General features: G+C 41.6%; 1 pseudogene; it reads right to left on the bottom strand.

The window, feature by feature from the left end:
* Positions 1–1,162: 1,162 nt before the first annotated feature.
* Positions 1,163–5,263, bottom strand: LOC115129021 (frizzled-1-like; annotated as a pseudogene).
* Positions 5,264–12,452: the final 7,189 nt, after the last annotated feature.

Below are 12,452 nucleotides of genomic sequence, written 5' to 3'. Positions count from 1 at the left end.
AACACTCACCCTACTTGTAGAGAATAGCCAATGCCATCCTCCTCTTTCATGTTGCCTAAACGGTCTATGACTGTCATAGAGTACACACTTTTAGTTTTTGTTGTCCTAAACTACCTGGCTAAAATGCTTGCTCGCTAGCCTAACTTCCTTTCATGGGCAACAATGATTTAGATGGTAGAACGATTGTGACAAAACAAGCAAACTGAAATTAGGCAAACTATTAGAACTATTAGTATCAAGAATGGTCCACCACCCAAAGGATGTCCAGTCAGCTTGACACAACTTTTGGAAGCATTGAAGTCAACATGGGCCAGCATCCCTGAGGAATGCTTTTGACACCTTGTAGAGTCCATGCCCCAACAAATTGAGGCTGTTCTGATGGAAAAAGGGGCCCTAATGTCTGGTATAGTCAGTGTAGATACAAGGCCATTATTGCACTCAGTATTTACAAGCATGACAGTGGTCTTTAGTATAGGCCAAGGGTTCCTAACGTTTTTCTGCACATAACCCCAAATTGACACTAGAACCTAGTTAATACTGTGTGTTTCATATCCACTCAATTTTAGGTCCAGCAGGCTGTTTCAACACACTAAACGTTTGTATTCTATACCCATTTTAAGAGAAGAAAGTTCTTACATTTTGTTTGAAAATATAAACAGATTTTCTCAGGGGACACCATTTCAATTTCACCCCAAGTTTGGGAACCACTGGTCTAGGCCGTATACTTTATTACCTTCTTTCAATGTATACTTTTCTGTTCAGTAACACCAGGGTTGTGTTCATTCGGGCACACAACAGCGAACAGTTAACGTTTTGCAACATAAAATGAAAAGTCTTGGTTTTGCCTCCCTGTTTCAGCCTATTTTCTTCCATTTAGTATCTAATGAACACGACCCATTAGTAAATCCACTAGACTGTCAGCGGTTACAAATAGTCTAATAGCTTTGAGTTACCTTTGTTGGCTTACATTTGATAGATTAGTGTTACACTAGCTACAGTACTAAAAAGACAACCAGGATCTGCAGCAAAGGAGAAAGCACTATACTGCACACTTCCACATTGGCAAGATTTTAGCGGAAACTCTTCGAAATCTAAAAAGGTTCGTAACTCTCACCACAAAGGAAGATTATGTCCAAACAACAATTATAGTGAATACATTGGAGGTAGCTTTTATTTTCATTTAAATGATGGTAAACTAGGATTATCTGTTTTAATATACACATTGGTAGACAGAAAAGGGGTGTTAGAAAGTCATATGCAATTTAAAAACATTGGTTGGCATACAAACAACATTGACCTCAATACAAACATAGTGCTATAAAATGAATGGCTCTGATTAAGAAAATGTCATCCCTGGGTAAGAAAATATACCACAGCGCTAAAACAGAAAGATCAATATCAGCGTTGATGCCTTTGATAAAAATGCATAAATGGAGTGAAGCAATGCATAATATGAAGAATCATCAAGAACAAGTGTACAACATTGTCATGTTCATTAGGCCATGCAACAGAGAATATTTTGCAAAGGATAATTGGACAAGTCCATATATTCCCTCCCGGTTTGTCTGTTTTCTTCTGTTTGGTGCCTAATGAACGCAACCCTCCATGTGCATTAGGGCAACAAAAGCTCAATGACTGATCTCTGTCAAAGAAATTATAAAATTAATCAGTATTTTTCATTCAAAATACCATCCATTATAGAGCTGTAACTCTAAAAAATTCAGATGCAAGCTTTGTTTTGTATTACTAACCCGGGAAGTTTGGCTCCTGGATGCTGATTGGCTGAAAGCTGTGGTATATCAGACCGTATATCACGGGTATGACCCAAAAATATTTTTTTTACTGTTCTATGTAAGTTGGTAACCAGTTTATAATAAAAATAAGGTACCTCAAGAGTTTTGCGCTATATGGCCAACATATCATAGCTAAGGCCTGTATCCAGAAAGAAAAGCCTTTAGCCGTGCCTTATTCCTTAATTATAGAATAATGAATATGACATTATGCGCAACATGCACTACAGTGTGACAGATTTCTAAGGAGGACTCCTCATTAAAGTTGAGCATGTTTTTCATTCAAGTGTTGTGCGGTATTACTACATTTTTCACCCATTTAAGCAGAATCATGTGCTTGGAGTCAGCAGAAAACAATCCCTTGGTGACTAGAAAGAGGATGGATAGTTGTGTAGACAGCTGGAAAGTTGGATTATTGGACTTTAACGACAATAACTCCACCCATACTCTCTTAAAACAAAGGCACTGGACTGAGCATTCCATTATTGTCAAAGTCAATTCCAGTCATATAGCTTGTGTGTGCAGAAAGTAATCATTTTGGATCTATCCCTGTAAGTAGAAGGCCTTTGAATGAGTGCTAAATTCAAAGTAGTTCAATAGCGACAGGCTTTTGTTTACACATAGGGGTATTGATCTCATCCCCTAATCTAATATTTCTTTGGAGAAGTCTGCATTCACTTTAATGGTAAAATATCCCCAAAACACAAAATACACATGGCGAAAGAAAAATGAATGCTCAGACATCCCATAAAAACACATGGTAAAACAAATACATCAATAGAAACGAGAATAAACTATGAAGTGGCCTGTCACCAGGTTTGAAATAGTGGTCTATGGAATGATTGTGAAAAAGGTTATTATGACCCATAAAATACAGCAAAAGTCCAACAGAACCTTGATGACTGTTTCTCAAATACAGGGAAGATCTAAACTGCACAGGGGAGTGTACACTGGCTCTCATCCAATTCATGTTTGAGAAGGAGATGAGGATGCGAGGAGTACGCAATTGAGATCTTCCCATAGTTCACATGAAACACCACTAAAGGGATGACATGAAAAAGTTCAATGGAGCACAAATAGAATGAATGAAAAAGTTCAGACAGTCTAATTCTCCTCATTGAACTAGATAAGAGCTTTCCTTCTTTTTATATCAAAGTGTGATAGATTAGAATCAGATGTGTGGGCTATTTTAAATACAAATATGTAAAAAAGTCTCCCCAAAAAAGCTTATTTAGAACCTTTTTTTTTTAAAGTGTGTCACAGTAGCTTTTTCTTCAGTTCATGCATCTGTGTGTGTGTGTGTGTGTGTGTTCAGGGGACAACAAACAGTATTAGGTCTTACACTGTTGTCTCACCCTGTTTATTGCTCGCCAGTCTCGTATAAAATCTCCTCCACGAATTCAGCGTCTTACTCGACCAAATCCAGAAGCCAGAGGTGATACCCACAATCAACATCATCAGGTACTTGATCATGAAGACGGTAAAGTCTGGCGACATCTGTGGGTGGTGGTGCCCAGGGCACGGCACGGCGTAGTTCTTACACGTCCGACTCACCCAACTCTTCTCCCACTGTTCCCTGAACGCCTGCTCATAGAAGTAGCACGCGATGACGACGGTGGCGGGCACCGTGTAGAGCACGCTGAAGATGCAGATGCGCACCATGAGCTTCTCCAGCTTCTCCGTCTTGATGCCGTCATGCTTCATGATGGTCCGGATGCGGAAGAGCGACACAAAGCCGGCCAGAAGGAATGAGGTCCCCAGGAAGAGGTAGATGAAGAGCGGCGCCAGAACGAAGCCTCTGAGAGCGTACACGCTGTTAATGCCCACGTAGCACACGCCACTCAGAACGTCTCCGTCCACCTGCCCCACCGCCAGGATGGTGACGGTCTTGATGGCGGGTACCGCCCATGCCGTCAGGTGGAAGTACTGCGAGTTGGCTTCGATGGCCTCGTGACCCCACTTCATCCCGGCTGACAAGAACCACGTCAAGGCCAGGATGACCCACCAGATGGAGCTGGCCACGCTGAAAAAGTAGAGCATCATGAACAAAATGGTGCAGCCCTCCTTTTTGGTGCCTTGGATGACTGTTTTGACGTCGCTGTCAAAGCGGTTGTTGCATACCACCTTGTCCCCCAACAAGAAGCCAGCGATGTAGGCTAATGATACTATGGAGTAGCAGCCCGATAGGAAAATGATGGGTCGCTCTGGGTAGCTGAACCTCTGCATGTCCACCAAGTAGGTCAAAACTGTGAACAGAGTGGACCCGCAGCATAACACAGACCATATTCCAATCCAGATCTTGGCGAATTTCAACTCGTCCTCATTGAAGTACATCATTCCATGTGGTTTTGAGGGCTCACAAGGTGCACCACAATCCTCCCCAAGAAAACGGTAGTTCAAATAGGGGGGTACTCTCAATGTAACTGGGCATCGAAACTGTCCCTTTTACAGTCCTACGCTGCCCATAAGGTGATTCTGTTACATCCGAGGTAGGATTAATAGGAGTGCTTCTACCAGACACGTTTTGCCCGACGCACAACTCACCCGCTCCGTGAACAGGGAAAGATTCACAGGAGAGGCTGTCAGGCCACTGGAAACCGAATTTATTCATCAGTGCCTCGCAGCCCTGCCTCGCTTTCTCGCAGAGCGAGCGACACGGAGGCAGTGCTTGTTCCAGCACCGTAACAACGGGGGCATACATGGAGCAGAGGAAAAACTTCAGGTCAGGAGAGCATTGAACTTTTACAAGCGGATAGAACTGGTGCACTTCAAGCCCAGCGTCCTCTTGGTTCATGTGCCCTAATAAATTTGGCATGATAGTCTCGTTATAGGCAATATCCATACAGAGAGGAATGGAAATAGGTTGGCAAAAGCCATGTTCAGGAACGGACATTCCACTGAGGCCATGCTGACCATCTGCTCCCCGTAGAAATGCAAGAATAATCAGAACCAGCAAATGGGAAGATATTATACAAACTTGGTTGTTCCCCATTCCAAATTAATTCTAACACGCGATTTTATGTCCGCGCGTAAACACGCAGGCTCGAGACCACGGGATTATTTTCCCGGATAAAACAAAATCATAAACGACAAGACTTTTCTGACAGGCTACATACATTACTTTATATCCTTGCGTGGTCGCTTCCACAATTTACATCGGATACTCGAAATTGGTTTTAAATCCATCTGTTGTCAGTGTGTAGCCATTATCTGTCTCCTCCAACTGTCTGAGGGTTGCGGTCCGGTTTCTAGATTCCCTCACTATTCACGGAGGGAGGAGCCTTGAAACAGACTGTAGGTTACTTTTTAGAATAATCTCAATTTTACAAGATTGTTAATATTTGGTCCAAAAATGTGCATATTCTTTTGGTGTATTCTATTTTAAATGGCATTTTTCGAGAGAAAACTACATCTACGTATCTACTCTACCATCACCATGTCATTATCGTATCATATGGGTACTGAAAGTTGCACCCTCCCTCTTCCTCGGAGGCTGGGAGAGTAGACTGCTGTGCACCACGCCACTGTCCCTGGTCGGATTAACGCCTGATGGAGAGAAAGTGTGAAATTAAAACCGATTGTGGAGTGACAGATTCACAGCTGGTCCCAGTAACCCTGCAGGCTGCTGGTGGAAGGGAGGTTTAGGGAGACTTTAGCTATGCCAGCCAAGGAATATTAAAAGTGGAGAAAGCGAAATATTGCAGCACATGTTAGCATACACGTTACACACACACACACACACACACACACACACACACCAAAAGCACACACTAATGAATATGAGCAAAAAAGCACTATCCTTCTATGTTTGTCACTGCAGTCCCAGCAGCAGTCCGGATCTGGCCACATTATCTTGCCGTAATGGGCTGACCTCATGGCTCCTCCTACTGAATTATGCATAGTTTCCAGTCCCCCCTCCCAGTCCTGGCTTTGGAAGTCAGCACTTCCCAACAGATGTGGGTCTTAAAAAGGCCGAAATTTGCACTTTTTTAACAATGAGTAATTTTCTGCACTACAGATAAGAACAAATCTTTTGTTTTGTAATGGGCAGCAGTGTAAAACGGATAATGTACAGGCAGTACTTCGAATGCTGCTTTTTGCTAAAGGTGATCTTTTAATTAACAATTTTCAAACCTCATAGCTTCATTGTGCAATTATGTCATACTGTTCACCTTTACCACTAGCATATTACTCAAATAGGATTTCACAGGGTATCATAATGTTTATGAAAACAACTGTCTTGATTATGATTGCGTCATTGCTACTGTAGTACATCTCCAGACTTGACTACTAAGTATCAATGCCCAGTAAGCCTACTTCATGTCCTATTAACACCACTTTTGACGGTCATTGTTTATCCTCAGTGTTCCTCATGGGTGACCATTCAAAAGCTCACTCCTCGTGAGAGAGGAGCAAAAACTAGACTTGTATCTTGTGTCTCTTGAACTCACTCTGAAATGGACACATTATACTCCACACTAAGCTACAGTCTCCACACTAAGCTACAGTATCTTTTAATTACACCAACCAAATCAAATCTAAATGTATTTGTCACGTGTGCCGAATAAAACAGGTGTAGACTATACAGTGAAATGATTACTTACAAGCCCTTAACCAACAATGCAGTTCAAGAGTTAGAGTTAAGAAAATATTTACTGAATTAACTAAAGTAATAAAATAAAATAAAAAAGTAACACAAGAAAACTGCATAACAATAACGAGGCTACAGTATATACAGGGGACACCTGTACCGAGTCAATGTGCGGGGGTACAGGTTAGTCCCGCTGCACTGGCAATGCCAGTGTGCAAACACAGCTTGTCCCGGCTATCGGCCTTGACCCGGCAAGCAAAATGCCACAAACGAAGGAAATGAACACAGGTTCAGCTCCCGGCATTTTCTGCTGTGAAAGGATTAGTTCCTAATTCAATTTGAGTTGAAATGCAGAGAGAATGGCATTTCAAAATTAGAGGGTACATGCTGGTAAAATGTTGAGAATCATTATTTGGGTGCCTGTAGGGAATGTTTGAATACATTTTCATAGCTACGCTGGTGGTGGTACCAAACCAAATATAAAATTCTAACAGTTACTCTGATTGGCAAGCTCCCCTCCGTACTATTTTAGGTTGCTGCAAGGGAAAGGGAAAGGGAAAGGGGGAAACCCAGTCAGTTATACAACTGAATGCCTTCAACTGAAATGTGTTTTCCGCATTTAACCCAACCCCTCTGAATCAGAGTGGTGCGGAGGGCTTCCTTAATCGACATCCACGTCTTCGGCGCACGGGGAACAGTGCTTCCCCCCCCATATACCATCTGTGCTATTGAACCTGTTGGGTCATTGCCCATGTAGGGGTTAAAGGTCAGGGGTAATTCTGGGGCGTGTTCATTAGGGTGCATTCAACATAATAAGAACGTTTGAATTTGTCATTGGACAAGTCCAGGTAATTCCCCATTTTACTCAGTTTTATTCTGTTTGCTGCCTATTGAACACAACCATGTAGTCTCCCAGTCTGCATTCTGCGTGTGAAGTGTAGTCACCCAGTCTGCATTCTGCGTGTGAAGTGTAGTCCCCCAGTCTGCATTCTGCGTGTGAAGTGTAGTCCACCAGTCTGCATTCTGCATGTGAAGTGTAGTCCACCAGTGAGCGCCACTTCCACCAACGCTGCATGGGAAAGGTATTTTAGCTCATTCATACCTGGAGCAACAAGCTGACAGACAAGAATGAAAAATCTCCCCTCCCTCCTCTCCTCTCCCCCATTGCAGATATTTTCAACAAATAGAGCTCTAAAGAACACAGTGTATCAAGTTGAATGTCCTCAGGTCTTTGAGGACACTGGTTAAGGAGAGCTGCAGTACAGCAGACTCATGGGGTTGCTGTTCTAAATCAGAGTTAATGAGTGTGAACAAGAGCATAGTAGCTTTCATCACTGTACCCCTGTTCAGTCTACTAACTAGTGTACAGAAAAGTGTTTGAGACAATCTACTGTTTCTGGTTTCACCTCTTGACTATGTCAGAAAGGCAATGGGAATACTGTAACTACTGTATCTCATACCCTGTAGAGGAGATGTACTGCAGTTCTAACTGAGAAATATTTACAATGAAGAATTGCCATATTTACAGAAAACATATAGTGCCTACTCAGACTTCAAGCATATGGAATTATGAGAGAGGGTTAATGAAATGTTACTTCAAAGGCTCCCCTTATATTCAACTAGGTCATGTCCTGGGGGAGAAGGTAGGAAAAGGACCCAGAGATTCATTGGAAGAGGGGATATTTTTCTGGTCGAATTTAAAATGCCAAGATAGATGGTAGCAATTACTGTGTAGGGTCTGTTGCCTATGCAAAGTATCTTATGTTTATGCCTGTGCCTTGGTTTGAAGTTACTTAAGGAGATATTTTACTCCTTGTATCCTTATACTTCAGCTGTGAGATTTAGATTAATTCAGACGATGTCGAACAACGTAGAATAGATGCTGCAATGCAAGGTCCAGTTGAATTGAGTGTGTTACAGTAGCCGAGGTATAAGCCATGGGTTTATTTAAAGTAACAAAAATTATTCGTTCACCCTATTGTTGGAACTAGGAAGAAAAATCTATTATTTATTTCGTAGTCAACCTAGTTAAACTTAGTTAAAACTACTATGACTCTAGCAGAGGAGGCTGGTGGAATGAGTTATAGGAGGATGGCCTCATTGTAATGACTGGAATGGAATTAATGGAATGGAGTCAAACACTGTGGTATTAATGGAACGGTATGTGGTATTAATGGGACGGTATGTTCCATTAATTCCGTCCCAGCCATTGAAATGAACCCGTCCTCCTATAGCTCCCCCCACCAGCCTCCATTGGAGACAAGAGTACCGTACATTTATAAATTGTGGAAGGACCACCAGAGGGCAGGCTGGGCTCATGGATAGTAGCCCAACAAGGCATGGGAGACAAGGTAACCAGAGGCAATTAAGCACAGCTGACGGTACTAATGACATACTCTCCTTCCCCTATAAGAGAGAGAATGGAACCAGCAGAGAGAGGGGAAAACTATCTCTGGAAGATGGCCACCGAGAGAGAGGAGTAGTCCAGGAAGAACCACTAAGACGGTGACAATCCCGTGACTTTTTGTTATAGTTTAAAGATAATCTTATTGTGTTCCTGTCTCATCTGGAGAAGAAGATGTATGGTTTTTCCTTGGAATATTTTCATTGATTATGTTGGAGTGTTTGTTGACCAAATGCCCTCAATAGAGAACTGTGTTCAATCAAGAAAACTTACTCCTGACTCGTTTATTCCACCTTCCCGCTTTAGAGTGACGCCCAATTACTTGGTCCGCTCACAAAATTGTCTCTAGTGTATAAATTAGGTTACTCAGTGCTTGTCTAATTACCCAGTCAGTTTAATGAATGTATGTGTGTGCATAACAATTAAAGAGGAGACTTTAAAAGTATATCAGCTCTGAAATGTGCTTGCATGCATTTACAGACCACTGAGACAGGATGGAAATAGGCTACAATTGGAAATATATATTCATTTAGTATTCTTGTGGTAAGTTGCCAAAATACTTGGTTTTAAGTTGGCTACTTCTCTCATTCCAGGTGGAAAATTAAGTAAAACATGTTGTGGTGTGCACACACAGTGTGTGTGTGTGTGAGAGAGATAGTTGAGAGAAAAAGAAAAGATTTGTGAGTGTGCATTTGTATGCATGCTTTTTGCTTGTGTGCCTTCACTGAACCCCCATGTTTCAAATTAAAACCTAATTACTCCGGACACGTTTTACATCCCTCACTTTTCCTCTCACTCTTCTCCATGACTTATGTTCCTGATATCTATGCCAAACTGAGTAATCCGTGGATCAGACTGGGATGGAACAGCGCCTCTTTCCTCCTTTTCCTGATCCCAATCTGGATCCACAGCCTCACTGCCAAGCAGATCTACTTAGCCAAACAATTAGGGTATATTTTTGGGGCCTGGAAACTCATCCTCTAATGATCCATGTCGGGAGCATGCGGTTTGTTGAACGTCGGTTCCCTCAGACCCTCACAGCAAGTCTTCTTACAGGGATGTATCATCAAAATCCCACACACACCATCCTTGAATCAGGACTGGGTTAACAAGTTAGCAGTATGTGGCCCCTATAAGTTTGCCTTGCTCCCTGTTGGTATAACCTATTCGCCATGTGAATAGTGGGTTTAGTCCTCATTTCAGATCTGTCCTTCACCTGCTGGGAGGAAACAATCCCCCTCACCAATGGGAGGCCTGCAACCATTCAGGCGGTCTCCGCGGCAACTTTAGTTGCCTCATTTTAGCCCGTAGCTCTTGCAAATCAGACAGAATTTAATTGAGAATTGCTTGTGCATGGAGTCTTGTTAGCCAACAACCAAGCGTAAAATTGCCACCCTTCTATGCCGGCATGATGAGTCAATCGATCTCAAAACATTTATTTTGTTAAAAGGATGTCACCTGAAGGACTGTCGGTGAACACACACACCAGTTTGTAGAGAAAAACATTGCAGATCATACTGGGAGTTTCTGTCTTTTAATTTTTTTATAAGCAAGAAATGCATCTCCTGTTCTTTTTAAGTTCTGGCTGGCTGTGTTGAAAGGGGATTCTGAAATCATTTAAGATTTTTTAAATAAAAATATTATAAAAAGCAATAAATATTTTGTAAGGATAGAAAAACTTGATCGATGTCATTGTGTAAACACAATGTTTGCCTACATTCACTGTGTATTCTCTTCAGTGGGGGTTAACCCCACTAATTTATACTTTAAAAAAAGAGAGATATATGTTTGCCTGTTTTGCATGTTATTTTGGCATTAATACTTGTCACATATCAGTTTGCAAACAATGTTAAAAAAAAAGAGCTAAATGATTGAGTTAATAAAGTCGCATACAAATTTTGTCTCTTTTTTCCTTTATTAAGTAAGGCAGCTCCAAAATGCAGGTGTTTCAGCTTAGCTTTCTGTGGTGGTTGGGCAGCCAGCTGAAAATACAGAGCGTAGGGGCTGGTAATGTTCTCTAGTTGCGCCACGATTGGCTCAGTGTTCTGTCACTCATAGGGACACTACGTCACCACAAAATCTACAGGTAGAGCTCGAATATTCAAGCTACTTAGGTGCTGCCATCGAGTTACATTAGAAGTGCCCGTCCAAGAAGGCAAAACAAAATCTAATTACGTTATATCTACAGTAGCTTTGATTGGACTGATCATGTCAACATCATATTTTCAAAATGTTAACTAGCAAGCTAGCAGTTATCATCATGAATCAAGTCGACAATCTACTGGAAAATCCTTTTCAATCCTTGTCATATGAAGAGAAAATAAGAAGAGAAATTATAGATAAAACAAATCGGTGCTCATGCTGTCAAACCAGCAGGACTTCTGCCTTGCTCAAAAAAAATGGAAACTCGGAACTGGGAAATCTCAGACTTCAGTGAGTTCAAGACAACTGGGAACTCAATTTTTTTTGCTCTGATTGGGAAAATAGGTTTTGAATGGTCATCCAACTTGGAATTTCAAGTTGGGAACTCGGGCCTGAAGGTCAACTTTGTTGTCTTGAAAGTACCATAAATCTAGAGAATGCCAGACTTTGATGACAAAGTTTGATGACAAAATTTGCCCTCAAAGGACAGCCACACAACCTTCCTGTTCAAGTGAGCACAGCACAACAAGGTGAGTCCAAAAATGTATTGCATGCTGCTGCGTAAATGAAGTTATATGCCAGGGAGATATGTATACTGTAACTAAGAAAGTAATATCAAGTGTATGTTGTGTAGTAAGCTGTTAGCCTCACCCTAATAATTTGATCCCTTTTCCCTCATAATTCTAACTACTGTTCTGACTTGGTGGTGTACATGTAGCCTATAGCCTGTTTTAAAGAAATGTCATCATCAAAATTTTGTAAGAGCTTTCAATGTCTGCTTACATGCCCCTTTTATTTATCCTACTGTTCTGACTTGGTGAACAGGGAGAATACTGTACTGTACTGTGCTGTACATAGTGTCCTGTTCAAAAGTGCTGAACTAATAGTTTTATTGACAACATCTGTCCTCGCTCGCACATTAATGTCTTAATCAAAATTACGGATGGCCTCTTATGCGCTCGTCGTCCCCTTATGCCATAGTTTGTACATCTCAATTGTCTCTAGACACTACACGTGTTTAAGCAAGTCAGTCATATCAGCTTTGCTGTTTTTTAAAGGCAGGAAATGAGGCTGAAAGAATTGTTTCTCTGCCAGACACAGTTCCTCTGATAGCCAGGTGTAGCAGTGGTAAGGTTTTGGGACTGCTGTTGGGACTCCGCCACTTGGACAGCTTTATGTAGGCCATAACAGGTTGTGGGCACCGTTTGTCACCGTTATAGGGCAATTCTCTTTATAACTTATTTTGTACATAGTGTTGCTGCTATCGTCTTTTATGACCGAAAATAGCTTCTGTGCATCAGAACTGCGATTACTCACCACGGACTGGAGAGAATTTGTCAGCGATCGAATAAACCCCCACTTCCTTCCAATTCTGATAGCAAACGTGCAATCTTTGGAAAATAAAAACGATGATATATGTATTTTTGTAAATAACCGCTGGTGCACGATATCTAAGGAAGTCTTGAGGTTTTACTTGCTTGAGGTAGAGTATCTCATGATAAGCTGTAGACCACAACATCTACCT

The sequence above is a fragment of the Oncorhynchus nerka genome, linkage group LG4 (genome assembly GCF_034236695.1).
Source record: "Oncorhynchus nerka isolate Pitt River linkage group LG4, Oner_Uvic_2.0, whole genome shotgun sequence".
Taxonomy (NCBI): Eukaryota; Metazoa; Chordata; class Actinopteri; order Salmoniformes; family Salmonidae; genus Oncorhynchus; species Oncorhynchus nerka.
The sequence above is the reverse complement of the archived record's forward strand: the minus strand, read 5'-3'. Positions and strand labels throughout refer to the sequence as shown.